Raw genomic sequence first — 12,225 nt, 5'->3', positions numbered from 1 at the left:
TGGGCATTGCATTAAGGATCTTGCGCCTCGACTCTTTGCTGTGATTCCGCAGAGAAAGAGAAAATTGCGTACTGTGCAGCAGGCTCTAGCCAACCGGACTTGGATCTTGGACATCAAGGGTGCTCTCACAATAGGGGTCATCATGGAGTATTTTCAGCTTTGGGACCTCCTCTATGATTTTGAGTTACAACCTGAGGTGGAGGACTCTCACACATGGAAATTATCAAATGGTGGACAGGACTCCGCCAAATCCGCATATGATAGCTTTTTTGTGGGGAAAATCCTTTTCAGGCCATGGGAAAGAATTTGGAAAACTTGGGCGCCTGCTAAATGCCGCTTCTTTCTATGGCTTGTAGCGCATAAGCGCTGCTGGACCTCAGATCGTCTTGCACGACGAGGACTGCCTCATCCTGAGAAGTGTCCACTTTGTGATCAAGCCGACGAAAGCATTGATCATCTCCTAATCGAATGTGTTTTTTCAAGGCAATTTTGGTACTATATCTTGAGGCAGGTCGGTCTCCACTCTCTAGCTCCACAGCCATCTGACAATTCATTCGATGATTGGTGGGAAAAAGCAAGTGCAGCAACTTCTGGTTTAACGCAAAAAGGTTTGAACTCGCTGATATTTCTGGGAGCATGGATAATTTGGAATCATCGCAATAGCTGCGTCTTTGATGGAGCAATTCCTAACATAGCTGAAACCTTGAAGTTGGTTGGTGATGAGCGTCGACGGTGGACATTGGCAGGGGCTCGTGGGCTATCTCACTTGACTGCCCCTGCCCAAGTTGTTAGTTGATTTGTTGTAGGTGCAGGGTCGCTTTTTCTTTCTTTACCGGCGCAAATGTATCTTATGAGTTAAAGATAAGGGTGTGTGGGTGTGTGTTGTTCTATGGGTTCTTTACCCCCTATTTCTTCTTAATATAATGAAACGCAGCTCTCCTGCGTTTTTCGAGAAAAAAAAAATCTGCATTTCAAAAGTACTGTTGTTTGTAGCAAAGCAGCATACCTTGCAAAACGAGTGGAGTTCTGCTGCTGCCCACCTCAGCTTCCGTCACTGTAATGCTGATAACGAAATCCTTCTTGTTCTTATCAGCACTAGTAATGCTCCCTACCTGAAGCCTGCAACCATACACAAATGCAAAATGTGTAAAATCAACCATACACAAATGCAATCCTGCTAATAATCTTAAACACATACTTTTTTCCAGTCAGCTATTTGATTGTAGGGTTTTTGTTAATATGGAATCATAACCTATCATGCTATGGAACTGAATGGCAAATTTTATTTTAAAAATATTCATCCTCAAAGCTTCCAGCTATAAGCTCCAAAAGAAGCGAGTATTCTTCATCCTGAGAAGAGGCTATCATTTCCATGTCGTTTCCAGATTAACCATTTGAAAGAGATTTAATTTCATACAACATAAATAAGTAGTGAAGCAATTACCATTAGCAGTGTCCCAATGCCAATAGCAGACTTCATCCTTCCATCTTCACCCTCTCCAGCTTCTGTAACAGCCAATTGCAAGGGATAATCCCATCCTAGGTTATACATTTCTGCCACAAGCAGGTGATATGCTTGGACCATGACAACAGGGTTACTAGCTTTCATCAAAAATACAAAGTTGTGGAAGTCCAACTTCCGACATATCCTAGCAAATTCCAAAGCAGACTCAACCTGCAACATTGTGTAGAAGATGTCAAACTTTTATGTACTACTATTTAAATATTTCCTCAGAAATGAGATAATCACCATTCCCCGTGGAGAATCACCATAGTAGATCATTATGCGGTCAGAAAGACTACCATGATTTGTTCCTATACGCATTGCTCTTGCATACTGCTTGCATTTCTCAACTAATGGAGAAAACACCTGAGACAAAATTAATATGGCTCTGTAAGATAACATGCCATATGTTCACACTGATTGAAACAAAACTAAGAGTGACAATTTTTCAACCTTCTCAATATGCTCAAGCTCTTTTTTGTAGTCATCGTCAGTATATTCCAGCTTTTCGAATTGAGCACGACGATCAGCTGCCAGTACAGTTCTCAGCATTTTACAATAATAAAAACATGACAGACCAAAATGAGGGATGTAAAGATTTCACTCACCAAAATTTCCTGGGTTCACACGAATTTTGTCAAAGCATTCTGCCACCCTAAGAGCTACTGTAGGAGCAAAATGAATATCGGCCACTAGTGGAATGTTGTAACTATACAAACACAATGAAAAGGGTGAGGACGCATAAATGTGAACTCAGTGAATGTGAAGAAAATGACACCTTACTTCTTCTGAACCAGAGTGTTCTTGATCTCAAAGCAGGCATCAGCTTCCTTCCTACCCTGGACGGTTATTCTGACAATATCAGCTCCTTTATCTGGTATCCTCATCACCTGAAATAGTGCAAGTGATATGTTCATTAGTTAAATATACACAAAATAGAAATCGTCTGAAAAAGGCTGAGTAAAATCTCCTGCATTCAAACTCTGTAGAGAATACTAGGAACAATCAACATGAATTTCAGATGGGATGCACCTCCCCTACTGTTTTTGCAACATCCTTGGTATCTGCAGTCGTCATGGTTTTTTCCTTATGGGATGATCACTGCCAAGTGGCACATTCCCCACCATCACAGTTCGGGTTTTCCTCCTCCTTGTCTGGTGTATTGATTCACAGTACTTTTGCCTGGGTACTGAAGGACGCAGAAAGGACAGTTCATTCAGTTAGGAAAAAGGTGCATAGATTAAATCTGGGACAGATCTCTTGAGTTGAAAAATACACAGCTACATAAAAATATATACATGCAAGGACACAGCTATATGTGTCATCACAGTCCTTAATAATCGTCCATATATATACAATGATTCAACAAATGAGGATGGGTTTAAATTATCCAAGCTGAATAATGGAACTTTAGCCTACTGTTTTGAGCTTTCTAGGACGCATAACTTCTAGACAGGTTGTACAAAAGAGAAGATAGTTTTGGGATAAAAAGAAAAAGAAAACTCCAAGCTTGGTTATCCTGATATTTATGTACCAACCTTACAGAGGACATAAGAATTCTAGAGCATGTACAAATAGTACAGCCTCTTGAGTCATTGTATCAAATATACTTGTAACCTAGTAAAACTAACACTAAAGATAGCTATGTTTCAAATGAGAGCACCCTATTGAAGTCAAATGTTACAGAGAGCATAATAACTAAGGTGCTATGGCAGTTATCATTTTACAAAAAGCATCCACAATACACATATACAATGAATAATTATTTATAGATATAATCTTGCAGACTTCAGTGCTTCAGTATTTCACCAGAACACACAATGCATCAATGACACAATACTTGACTACTTGCACACATGTAAATGACATTATCAGAATATATTTTTCTACTGTCTGTTGTATTCAACCAGACACATCATTTTTTAAAACTAGCAGTGACCCAGAAATTCTTTTACAGATAGTTAAGACTCTTCCAACTTTTCGAACTAACTGTAACCCAAATACACACTAGCAGTATAGTTTCTACCGAGAAGACCAATCATAAAATTTAGCACCATACTATTAGGCAGCCACTTTCATTCAATAGACAGATTCAGTAGACAGTACAAGGAGATCTTGTGCATAAATTTAGTGAAACTCAATTCATGTGAGGCACTAAATCCAAATGAAAAAATGTACTGCTAGCTACCTTTCAGATGAAATATTAGGTAGTAAACATGTGCATGTGCACCACGCTTGAACTACAACAACAACAACAAAGCCTTTAAGTCACAAACAAGTTGGGGTAGGCTAGAGTTGAAACCCAGCAGAAGCAATCAAGGTTCAGGCACGTGAATAACTGTTTTCCAAGCACTCCTATCTAAGGCTAAGTCTTTGGGTATATTCCATCCTTTCAAGTCTCCTTTTACTGCCTCTATCCAAGTCAACTTCGGTCTTCCTCTGCCTCTCTTCACGTTACTATCCTGGCTTAGGATTCCACTACGCACCGGTGCCTCTGGAGGTCTCCGTTGGACATGTCCAAACCATCTCAACCGGTGTTGGACAAGCTTTTCTTCAATTGGTGCTACCCCTAATCTATCACGTATATCATCATTCCGAACTCGATCCCTTCTTGTATGACCACAAATCCAACGCAACATACGCATTTCCGCGACACTTATCTGTTGAACATGTCGTCTCTTCGTAGGCCAACATTCTGCACCATACAACATAGTAGGTCTAATCGCCGTCCTATAAAACTTGCCTTTTAGCTTCTGTGGTACCCTTTTGTCGCATAGGACACCAGATGCTTGGCGCCACTTCATCCACCCTGCTTTGATTCTATGGCTAACATCTTCATCAATATCCCCGTCTCTCTGTAGCATTGATCCTAAATATCGAAAGGTATCCTTCCTAGACACTACTTGACCTTCCAAACTAATATCTTCCTCCTCCCAAGTAGTAGTGCCGAAGTCACATCTCATATACTCAGTTTTAGTTCTACTGAGTCTAAAACCTTTGGACTCCAAAGTCTCCCGCCATAACTCTAGTTTCTGATTCACTCCTGTCCGACTTTCATCAACTAGCACTACATCGTCCGCGAAAAGCATACATCAAGGGAACTAGTGCATAATTTTCAGAGTGGCACAAGAACAGAAGCAGAGAAACAAGCTACTTACTATAGAATTTTTTTCCTAAATCATGTTGAGCATGTGCACTATGCTACAACTAGTAATGTCAGACTAAATAGGAGGGGTCAGCATGAAGATCACAGAAAAACATCACAGGAACAAAGGGATTCGGGATTTTACCTAGAAGCAACCTCCTTTGGACGAAAGTGCAGGCGACCATATCCTGATTGATGGAGGGGAACGACCTGGATTTGGGTGCTGCGGAAGGGATCAACCTCTCGACCTGATGCTACTGTGCCATGCTGCCGACCTCTCGACTTGCTGCTACTGTTGCTCTGATGAGGGATCAAATCAAGAAATCGAGGGAGATAGAGAGTACGTAGGACAAAATCACCATTACAGAGGGAGAGAAAGAGACCGATGATGTCACCTCAACAGATCTCGAGCGCTCATTGATCTCGCCGTGGGGATGGTGGTGGTCGGCACGGAGGGATCAGGACGGACCAGCCTCGCTGGATCTGCCTGCCACTCGCTGGGATGACGGGGGTGAACGCTAGGGCGCCGTCGAGAACGGAGATCTGGTGCGGGATCCCCGCCGCAGCAACCTCGTTGCCCATCTCCCTCCCTCTAGATCTCTCCTGTCGAGGGCCATGCCCAGCGCTCGCTCTCCAGCTGGCCTGCCTCCTCACCAGATGTGGCCTCCGTGGAGCCGTAGTGGTTGGGGGAGGGGGAGGCGCGATGGCAGCGGCGGAGGAGGAAGAGGAGACGTGGCGGCGGCGGAGGGAGCGGAAGGGCTGCAGATCCGGCCGGCGTAGCCATGGATTCGCCCCTTGTCGAGGGAGAGGGAATGGACCGGGGAGAGAGAGGAGAGAGGGGGGACGACACCGGGGGTGGGGGGTAGAAGTGACGACGGGCTTGGGATGGGTGTGGACCTGACCCGTCTAGTTTCACCGGATTTGATAATTTTTTCGGGTCCGTGCTCTTCTAGCAGCGACGCGCTCCGTCAACACGAGTCACTGCCAAGGATCTTCTTATCAGAGACGTGTCTAACTCGTTATTGGTGACGCGTGATTCTTCAGTGGCAGTGAGCGACTCCTACTCCGTAACGCGTTGTGTTTACCCGCGTCACTGATCTCATATCAGTGACGCGTTTTAGTTTCGGAGTCACTGATTAAGGTATCTCCTTTGTGCTGTTCTGACATAGTGATTGTACGTTTTCGCGAGATAAAAAAATGACACTTTATGTTGCTCCATCCAAGGACGGTCAAGCAAGTTTACTAGTGTTTCTTGTTTGAAAATATGAAAAATATGAATTTGAAAAACATTTACACTGCACAGTCCCTAAGGCGACATGGGCGGTGAGGACCCTGCTCCCTCCCCTCGGACTCCACCTCGCTGCTTCTGGAGATTTGCTTGGTAGCAAAGGAAGGAAGTGGCGGGACACCATCTCCTTTCAAAGAAACTACGACAAAACTTTTACTGTCCTTTTTAATAAATTGTATTATAATACTAAAGATTTTGTGAAAACCTGTATTGCAATACTAATCAATAGTCACCGAACTTACTTCTATTCTCGACAACTTTAAGCTTGGTCCTTTGAACTATCCACACAAATATCGAAATTATTAGAATATGTATGTTTAGCTGGAGTAGCTCGGTTGGTTAGAGCGTGTGGCTGTTTTTTTTTTTTTTTTTTTTTTTTTGACAACAAGCAACTTTATTATCAGCAGCAACGTGCTGAGGTAATGGTTACATTGTTCAAGTCTACAGCTTGTAGAGCTTGTAAAAGAGAGCACTGGAGTACATGGTGCTCATAAGAGCAAGTAGACTCTAAACCTGAGTACTAAGAGGCTGAGACTGATAGAGCCTGACGAGCCAGTGCATCTGCAGTGGTGTTGAGTTGCCTTTTGATCTTGAAAATCTTGGATTCCCTGCTTCTTGCATAGTTTGAGAACATTTGAGTAAATGGTTTGATTCTCCAGTCCGGAGGATTGGATTGGTCAACTGCATTGAGGAAATGAACCAGCTGCTGACAATCGGATAAGAAGTTTATGTTACTGAGATTCAGGGTCTCGGCGACAGTAGCTGCAAAGTCTAGGCTGACAGCTTCAGCCATGAGGACCGAAGTACATTCAGCAAGCTTTGCCTGTATGTAGATCGTCTGCGTTGGTTGGACCTGCACGTTAACAATGAGAATTCCTAGACCGGCCTGTCTGGGCGGCATCGTCGGGTGGTCCGGGAGCGTGGATGCGTCGACATAGCACCTTTTGCCTGGTAATAGGGCCGGTGTGTTGATTGTGTACCTGTTCGTCATTGGCAACTGCAGTAGAGATGTGTTCATACCTGATGATTCGGTGTGCATTTGAGGTGGCTGTCGTGCCTGGTTCATCGATGGCACTTCCGAGGTGAATTGTACTCCATAGTCGGTAGGCAGACCTGTAGAGGTAGAGGGCGCACCTTGCTGATTGTGGTCCGCAAGATCAGTTAGCTGTAGCGGCTGTGTGGACTGGGTGGTTGCAGCTTCGTTTCCTGCTTGCTGTGCTTGTAGATGAGTGTTGATGTGAGCAGCAACAGCGTTATGTACCTGCATAGGAGTCCAAGTCTTTCTTTGGAAGCGGTTATCATTTCTAGCTTTCCAAATATACCACATTGTGGTAAGGATTTTTTGTAGTAAGGAGTCAGGAACGGAATTGGAAGTAAAACTTTGCAGAATTAATTGGACTCCATCATTTTCTCGTGGGAGGTTATCAGTTCTCATGGGGGGATTGAAAGAAAACCAGACCGCCCGAGGGAGATTACAATGGAAGAAAAGATGGGCGTCATCTTCCACAGCACCGTAGGTGGAGCAGTGTTTGTCGATGTGAGTTGAATACCTGGCTGCACGGTCTGCAGTGGCAAGAGCTCGCCATATAAGACGCCATGTGAAGGCCTTGATGAGAGGGGGTATCTCGTTGCTTTTCCACGCTCTCTGCAGAATTTGGTTAGTTTGGGGTAGAATGCTTCTAGAGCCTTGCTGTGGGAGTTGGATCAGCCTCTGGGACGACAGGTGCCTGTAAATTTTTTTTGTAGTGCATATACCATTCTTGGAAGGCAACCATCTAAGAACATCCTGCTGATCATTAGGAACAGGTTGTATATTGGTAATAGCTTGGATAGCCTGATTGTCAAAAGTATTAGACAAGAGTTGCATATTCCAAGATTGAGTATTAGAAATCCAGAGATCAGAAACCGTGGAGGGCAAAGGTGAAGTGGTTACAGGAAGCAGTAGATGGTTGTGGATGGAATTCCACACTGGACACCAAGGAGCTGACCAAATGGATGTGTTACCTACATGAATTTGGTATGCAGCGTTGTCGCAGAGGTCCCTTTTAACCTGCAAAATGGAAGACCAAAAAATGGACCTAGGTCCAGTAGTGTTAGCAGTCCAGAAAGAATTATTGTGAAAGTATTTGGCCTTGAGGACAGCTGTAAGAAAAGGATTTTTGTTATTAGCAATATCATAAGCAGCATGGGTAAGGAGACTTTTGTTAACAGTATATAAATCCCTGATGCCAAGGCCCCCATTTTCCTTTGGCTGGCATATGTCCTCCCAAGATCTAAAAGCAGTAGGAGAGGTAGGGTTGTCTTCCTGAGCACCGGCCCACCAAAACTTTCTGATGATGGCGTTGATCCTCTCCACAAAAGTCCTAGAGAAGAGGACTGTGGACATGTAGTAAACAGAGATGGAGGCAAGAACAGATTTGATGTAAGTGAGCCTACCAGCGTGATTGAGTTTGTTGGCTTTGATAGTCGTCAACTTGGCTCTGAATTTGTTGATGATAAACTCATAAGCTTTATTTCTATCATTGTGGTTGAAAATAATAGGATGACCAAGGTGCAAGGTATTAGGAAGAAGATCAGGGACAGGGAAGATGTCTCTGATTTGAGCTTTGGTCATGGCATCAACACTCTTGCTGAAGAGAATAGAAGACTTGTGCAAGTTGGGGGTTTGGCCAGATAAGTTGCAAAAATCATGGAGAATGCGGCGAATGGTAGAAGCCTCATGCATCGTAGCGGCGCCACAAAGGATAAGGTCGTCGGCAAAGAGGAGGGAGTGGATGGGGGGACAACCAGGCCCCAGAGTGATACCCGAGAGGTTGGAATTGTGGAGTTCATAATGAAGGCGTGTGGAAAGCTCATTGATGGCCACCACAAAAAGGTACGGCGAAAGGGGCAGCCTTGGCGAATACCCCGATGAGAGGAGAAGGAGTCAGAAGGCTCACCATTAACAAGGATGGAGAAGGTAGGAGTGGAAATGCAGGCATGGATAAGGCGAATGAAGGCGGCCGGGAAACCCATCCTGTTGAGAGCCGTAGCAATGAAGTCCCAATTGAGGCGATCAAAGGCTTTAGCAAGGTCAAGCTTAAGGAGGAAAGCCTTATGCTTCCAACTCTTCAGGTTGAAGGAATGGATGATCTCCTGGGTAATAACTATGTTGGAAGAGATATGCCTATTCTTAACAAAAGCAGCCTGGGAATGGTCGATGTAGTTGGGAAGATGGGGCTTAAGTCTATCCGCTAAAGATTTTACGATGACTTTATAAATAACATTGCATAAACTAATCGGCCGAAAATCTTGGGGAAGAGTCGGCTGCATTTTCTTAGGGATAAGCGTAATGAAAGTCTGGTTAAGATTGGTAGGTAGGAAAGCTGAAGTGTAGAAATCACGTACCAGTGTGTAGACATCATCAGCTATCCATGGCCACGCTGATTTGTAAAATGCCACATTGAGTCCATCCGGCCCAGGGGAGGCATTACTGCGCATGTGCTTGATGATGGCGTGTAGCTCATGCTTGTCCGGAATTGAGTTGACCTGCTGGTCTTCTCGGAGGTTCATCACCTGTTGTCCTGCATCTTGTTGGGTGAGAGTATATGTAGCAGCATTAGTAACAGGTAATTGAGATGGTTGGCTCAAAGTAGACTGGGCGGAGAAAATGTTCTGGAAGTAGTTGATTAGGGTGGTGGCAAGCTGCTCTGGGGTGGTAGAGTGGGAACCGTCAGGATTCTGTAGGTAGGATATTCGATTCTTGCTGGTTCTCTTGGTAATAGATTGGTGGAAGGAGGTATTGCGGTCACCATGGATGGCCCAGTTTTTCTTGGCACATTGGAGGTGGAATTCTTCGTCCTTGGCAAGGAGCATGTGGTGCTGCTGGGTAAGATGAAGCTGGAGTTGATAATCTTGCTGGTGGGGAGGCTTTGTTTGCTGTTGGAGAATCTGGTCCTCAACAACCGCTAGCTGGTCAGCTAGTCTGGGTTTAGCTCTACGCCACTTCCTTAGGTCATGAGCAAGGAATTTGGCTTTCTGGGTGAAGGGTTTGCTAGCAGAACGGCTCAAACTTTTTTGGGCCACCACCTGAAAGTCCTGTTCATAAAGCCACCAATTTTCAAAACGGAAAGGTTTGTTAGCACGGTGTCTAGTGGAGTTGAGGATCGTGAGAATCGGAGCGTGGTCGCTGCGGAGCATGGGGAGGTGGTAGACCGTCGTCCGAGGGTACGCCGTGCACCATTCCGCATTCGCAAGGCAGTGGTCGAGGCGCTGAAAAGTAGGTGTGGTGCTGAAACGTTTGTTGGTCCAAGTGTAGGCCGGACCACTGTACCCCAAATCAATGAATCCACACTGCTTCACATGATCACAAAAGGCATTAATACGGCTAATATCAGGTCTACCCGGACCTAGCTTTTCATTAACATGCATAATATCATTCATATCTCCCATACATAACATAGGCAAGTTGCTGTTGGTTACAACAAAATTCAGCACTTGGGACCATATGGCATTGGTAGTTCGGTGATGAGGATCACCGTAGATACAGACTAAACCAAACTGCTGCGGGCTGAGAGTGCTAGTACACAAAGCAAATATGTAGTTGCTGGAGAGATCTACTACTGTGAGGTTAATTTCGTGGTTCCAAAATAACCAAAGGCCACCAGATTGGCCTTGTGATGGGACTACCAACGCATCAGAAGCATTAAAACGATTTACAATGGAAGAACGTTTGATTGAAGAATTTCTAGTTTCTGAGATAAAGCATACCTGCGCTCTAATAGATGTAAGGAGGCGGGCAAGGTGCACCATCTTCGAACTGCGTAGACTCCCGCCTGAGCCTCGGCAGTTCCATGCCAGGAACGTCATGGTTCCCCTGGCGCCCTTGAGGCTGGCGCCGAAGCCTCGTTCGTCGTCGTGGCGGCCAACTGGAATCCTAGCAGTGACGCGGGAGCACCAAGATCCAGCCTCCCAGCCGAGTCGGAGTACATCACGCAGCGGTGCAAGCCAACCAGCCGGGGAAGCCTCCACCAATCAGGAGCGAAGCCGAGTTTTTTTTTTATGTCGAATCGATGGAGGATTAGGTGGAGAGGAGGAAGGGGACTGACGAAGGTGGGACGAACCAGGTGACGCACTGAGATCTAGCGGAGGGAGGGATCAGAGACTCCACTGGACCAGCAAACTATTGATGATAGAAGGGAGGGAACGAAGCTAGGTGAATGCGGATTGGGGAGTCGGGCAAGAGTCGATCTCAGGAGAAACAAAGCGGATGAAGCCGTAGATCAGGTACGCAGCAGTCGATCTAAGTATGGATTTTGGAGCAAGGAGCGTGGGGGAAGCGGATTGGAGGGCAGGGATGGGGTATGAGGAAGGGGAAAGGGGAAGAACCGGCATAGAGCCTGCTACTCACCAGCCTGGTCGTCGTCTGCAAGCTGGGTTGAGCGAGCAGAGCACAAAGCATCGCCACCCAGATCTAGCCATCCGATGCCTCGTACACGAAGCAGCTGGATCCCTCGTCGATCCTGCGGAAGCAGATGAAGGTGGATCGAAAGAGCAGGAAACAGACGAGATGGGGGAGGATTTGGTAGGATACGTCCTAGAGCGTGGATAGAAGGAGAGATCAACGAGAGCAGTGGAAGATTCAGATTGGAAAGGAGCAGGAGTCTATCGATGAAAGGAATCTTGACAAAGATTCAAGGATGATTGGTGGATTGGCAGGAGATTAGGCGAAGGGGAAAGTAGGAGAGAGCAACCGGCATACGCCACTAGCTACTAAAGAAATCGATCGAGCGTGTGGCGGAGATCTAACTCGCCATTGTTTAGTTCACCAACTTTGCATCTCTAAATTTTGCACAGTATAAGATTTTCTATCATATCACGTCACATCAAATCTTTGAACACATGTATGGAGTATTAAATATAGATAAAAAATAACTAATTACACAGTTTGGTTGTACTTTGGGAGACGAACGTTTTGAGCCTAATTAGTCAACGGTTGGACAATTATTACCAAATATAAATAAAATGCTACAGTACCACTACGTTTTGTGCGTTTTTTTGGATGTCCAAAGTTTTGGCAACTAAACACACCCCTATTTGAGCGTGTGGCGGAGATCTAACTATGTGCCACTCTTACGGTGGCTGTCTCTCCGTTTGCCGACTTTACCATGCCAATTACAAAATTGCCCGACAAAACAGGAACCAGACTAATATTTTACCATTTTCGTTGACGTGTCATGCCAGATCAGCGCGCCAGCGTGGAAGTTAACGCCTCCGTCTCCGCTGACCAACGGCGCCCGCAACTGTTTG

General features: G+C 45.3%; 1 pseudogene; it reads right to left on the bottom strand.

The window, feature by feature from the left end:
• Positions 1–1,095: 1,095 nt before the first annotated feature.
• Positions 1,096–3,373, bottom strand: LOC136510496 (4-hydroxy-3-methylbut-2-en-1-yl diphosphate synthase (ferredoxin), chloroplastic-like; annotated as a pseudogene).
• Positions 3,374–12,225: the final 8,852 nt, after the last annotated feature.

This window comes from Miscanthus floridulus, chromosome 16 (assembly GCF_019320115.1).
Source record: "Miscanthus floridulus cultivar M001 chromosome 16, ASM1932011v1, whole genome shotgun sequence".
Taxonomy (NCBI): Eukaryota; Viridiplantae; Streptophyta; class Magnoliopsida; order Poales; family Poaceae; genus Miscanthus; species Miscanthus floridulus.
This window is presented reverse-complemented; position numbering and strand designations above follow the sequence as displayed.